Source organism: Euprymna scolopes, chromosome 7, assembly GCF_053919585.1.
Source record: "Euprymna scolopes isolate OS-2025 chromosome 7, ASM5391958v1, whole genome shotgun sequence".
Taxonomy (NCBI): Eukaryota; Metazoa; Mollusca; class Cephalopoda; order Sepiida; family Sepiolidae; genus Euprymna; species Euprymna scolopes.
In genome coordinates, this window is record NC_136488.1 from 68,921,861 (window position 1) to 68,926,773 (window position 4,913).

Consider the following 4,913-nt stretch of genomic DNA (forward strand, 5'->3'; position numbering starts at 1 on the left):
GGTATTTCTATTATATATATATATATATATATATATATATATATATATATATATATAATATATATATATATGATATATATATATATATATATGAAAATCGGTGATTCTGTTGAAAACACCCTTACAAGACGCAAATACAGATCCTCAACAACGTACAACGTTACGTTGAATAAATTTTATAACAATGTTAATGTCTGATAGAATTCTGACCCTTAAGAAAATCAAGCGATCCAGCCTCGATCTGTCATTTCATGCTGGTCTACGTTAAAAGAATCAACCGATATTTGCAATTTTGACATTTGGTTCTGCGAAAGGACTTTGCCATTTTCAGGGTCGGCTATCCTACAGTTGTGGCTGTTATATTTTCACATCTTAAAAAGATGTTTTTTGTTTTTATTTCCTTTCTTTATCGATCCATATCTGTAGTTTGTTTATCCAGTATGCTTAACAGCATCTTCCCAATGAGATGAGTAATCGATATATTTAAACCCGGCTTTCTTTTTTACTCGGCATCACTTTTAATTTCTACTTTCACTTTCGGAAGCCGTGCTGTGTTTCCCGCGCATTTCTCTCCTCTAATCTTTTTCACCTTTTCTAAGTTTTAAACAACATCCGTTGTGCATTTTAAAAAGTGCCAAGAATCCGTTCACTCTTGAAAGATTTTTCACCCTGAAATATTTCTTATGGTTTTTCAATCATTTTTATTTATTTTTTTATTTCCTCTGCTTATTACGTTTCTGTATATTTAAAGTATCCATTATCTTGCAAACAGAAAAATAAATTGATCCTTGAAGATAGAAGTTTCAGGTCCGAATAATGAGTTTCATTCTGACCTTTTCATATATGTCCGTCGGTGTGGGTGAAGAGCTTATTCTATATCAAGCGCAATTTTGAATGCCAGCCCCGTGATCAAAATAATTCCTTTTTCTTACATTATTGTTAGGGATAAGTACTCGTACTTGTATTATACATATATATATATATATATATATATATATATATATGTGTGTGTGTGTGTGTGTGTGTGTGTGTGTGTGTTAATGTATTATATATATATATATAAGGCATCGGTATTCCTGTCTAGTTATTTGTTTGCATTTTGCTCACTATGACGTCATAGCATATATTCGTATAATATATATGCCTGACGCCTGACGTTTTATCATATATATTATACATATATATGCCGGGTAAACTGCTAGTATATATATAAAAGTGATCGTATCTGTCTGTGTATGTAAAACGGTCTCTGCCAATCTATTCTCATATTTTTGTTTACAGAATTGAATCTAAATATATGGGGGATTTTTACCTGGTGAAATAATTCAATTTTTTTTCGCCGATACGCATAGTTACTAAGGGCTACAGATTTAAAAAGAAACGGGTATATCCTATGCACGCGCAAATATACATTTCTAAGTTTAACAATGTTACTTTTAACTTTGTTATGAATATGACATTAGCTTAGATGGTACGGATTAACGTTAGAGAGTTCTGTTTTGGTTTCGATCCTAGCTGATTACACTCAAGTCATCTGTTTAAATTTTGGAAATCACAGGCATAATATACCTATTTACTATGCCTCCCCACGGGACAGAAGTAAGACACCAGGGTCGTTTTTTAACGTGGAGAAAAGGTACAAAAATAAAAATTGTGTCAGTCGTGAAGGATTTCTCCTCCACCGAAAGAGAACAAGAAACAGAGGTGCAGCATCTGAAGAACAGATGGTATTTATTTGCTCCCCCACCGAGCAAATTAGGCACAAGGCCGATTTTTTATGTGAGGAGTGAAGGGAGGGGGAAGGGAAAAAGGGGACCAGCTCCCGAGAGGTGGGAAATGGGAGCTGGTTAATGGTCAGGCATGTGGGGTTGCCCCCACATCTGGTCTTTGCTAGTCATAGCTAGTCATAGCTTGCAGCATCTGAAGAACAGATGGTGTTTATTTGCTCCCCCACCGAGCAAATTAGGCACAAGGCCGATTTTTTATGTGAGGAGTGAAGGGAGGGGGAAGGGAAATAGGGGACCAGCTCCCGAGAGGTGGGAAATGGGAGCTGGTTAATGGTCAGGCATGTGGGGTTGCCCCCACATCTGGTCTTTGCTAGTCATAGCTAGTCATAGCTAGTCATAGCTTGCAGCATCTGAAGAACAGATGGTGTTTATTTGCTCCCCCACCGAGCAAATTAGGCACAAGGCCGATTTTTAATGTGAGGAGTGAAGGGAGGGGGAAGGGAAAAAGGGGACCAGCTCCCGAGAGGTGGGAAATGGGAGCTGATTAATGGTCAGGCATGTGGGGTTGCCCCCACATCTGGTCTTTGCTAGTCATAGCTAGTCATAGCTAGTCATAGCCCGCAGCATCTGAAGAACAGATGGTATTTATTTGCTCCCCCACTGAACAAATTAGGCACAAGGCCGTTTTTAATGTGAGGTAAAAACCAGCTCCCCTAAAAGTAGGCAAAAAGGGGGCACTCTGGTTACCAAAAATAATAATTGTCCCAGTATAGAGGGTTTCCCCTCTATTGACTGGTACAAATTATCTTAAGTGCAGCATCTGCCGGCAAGATACTACACTTTGATCTTGACCAAAAGGCCAAGTACTCACAGGCATAATATAATTAACAATAAAAAATTAGCTTCCACTACTTTCTATCGTTACCAAACTCTGAACGCAGATTCCATAAACAAAGCGTCTTTGCTAGAACTGCCGTGGAACTCGCTTTTCCTGGTGTGCTTTCCAGTTGACTAAAACATGGTTGTCTTTAAGTCCAATGTAAACAAGTCTTTGATGTCTTGCGCCTTTAAATACTCAAATTCTACCCAACCTTACAACCACGTTTCACTACGTTCTTGTATCTGACCACCTTACACTCATTAACCCATATAATCGAGTAGCTTTGGGCGGTGACTTCTTTGTAAAAAATAAATCAATAAGTAAAATTAGCATGAAAATTATTATATTTAAGCGTATTTTACTACTGACCCCTGAAAGTATCCTGTACCTCTATAAGGCCACCATTCGCTCATGTATGGAATATTGTTGTCACATCTGGGCTGGTGCATCTGCTACTAGTCTCTCGCTCCTAGACAAGGTTCAAAAGAGAGTCGCCAATCTGATAGGCCATGAACTGGCATCTAAGCTTCAGCCTCTGTCCCATCGACGAAACGTTGCATCCCTCTTCCTGTTCTACAAGTATTTTAATGGTGAATGCTCTGACGAACTGCAGACACTTGTGCCCTCACGACGTAGACACTTTCGACAAACCCGACAGGCAGCTAAATCCCACCCCACACAGTAAAGATCCCTAGATGTAAAAGATCTTTCTACTCCAGTAGTTTCTTCCCCAGAACCGCTAGACTCTGGAATTCCATTCCAGGTTCCTGCTTCCCTAGCTGTACTGACATGCAGAAGTTCAAGTGTAACATGAACCGACATCTTGCTGCTCAAATCCTAACATAGTGCTCAGTAGTTGCTGTCCCTGATAGTAGCCCCCTACACCAAAGTGGCAATTGGTCTTGTTTGGAGTGAAAATATAATAATACAAAAAAAATTAAAGAGTCTCGTGGTAAACTACATTTCTGCTTCCTTGATTTCGAGCCAGATAGTAGAGTTTGTCTGAACTTCCCGTCCGGTTGATGGAGACATAGAACATACCGCGAATAATGCAGTCTGATGGCAGGTCTACGCGAATTTCTGCTCACTGCAAAACACACCTTCACAGGAAACATTACAACAACGCCCAACATCACCCCGACAGCTGCCGACATCCCCCTGCCCCAATATAAAGATAATGTTTTTTTTTGGGGGGGGCAACGTGTGGGTGCTCATGTTAGGTTAAATCATCATCGAAAAGTGATCCCCCACTTTATTGAAACAAACATTTCTTCAAAAAGTCGCAGGGTCTAGGAGTTCATACCATGCAAACGGTAAATTTGCGACGGGTTTGATTATCAGATTTTGTGTCAGAAGAAAAAAATGCGTTTGCGTAAAAAAACGAAAATAAATGTCTTTTTTATCATAAAAATAATTATTTGACTAATCATGAGAAAGTGAAAGGAGGATGGGTTCATTTTTTTTTTTTTTTGGCTCTTTGGCTCTTTTTGGTGTGTTTTAATAAATGCACAGGCGGTCATCTTGCTTGCCAAACTGTAGTGATTACGTTGGATACTAAATGTCTTCAAATATGAATAACTACTCTTTTGCGCAAAAAATAAATGCAATATTCTTTCTCAGCGTCCCCCAAAACATATAAAAGTCGACCAATCAAAGGTAAATGCCCAGGGGTCGGTAAACTAAAGAAATACCGATTTCTGGTAATAATTATAGCATAGCGATGTATGTGATATATATGGTAAAAAAATTATATTTTATATTAAATCTATATAATTATAAAACTCAAATGACCTTGTAACGAGTTTTGTAATCCAACACGACTTCTGGTTGCGTATGCGTACATAAACATAAACGCATCACAACGTAAACAATTAAACATAAACAGAATTTGACCTGCGCAATACAATAATAACGCTATTATTTAGAAATTATTATTTAACATAGGAAGGGTGGCGATGTGTTGCAACTATTCTGTATTACAACTATACTGTCACAATTTTCTTACAAATAAATCAACTTTAACCCGTTGACAACGTATTGTTTTACTGTGTATGTTTTCACCGTCCAAATTGTTTTTTTTTCGCGTTTAAATTATCCAAATAAAAATTATTAATACTTTCTGCATTTTTTATTTACAGCGTTCAATTCCGTATTACGTTTAAGTTATTTTAACGCAATCTGTTCAGTGCACATTTACCTATAAGTATGACAAACAAACCACTTATAGCTAAATGCTGTATTTTTTTTAATCAAAAGTAAACAATTATAAACAGAACGACGAATTATATCGGCGTAAAACTACTAAA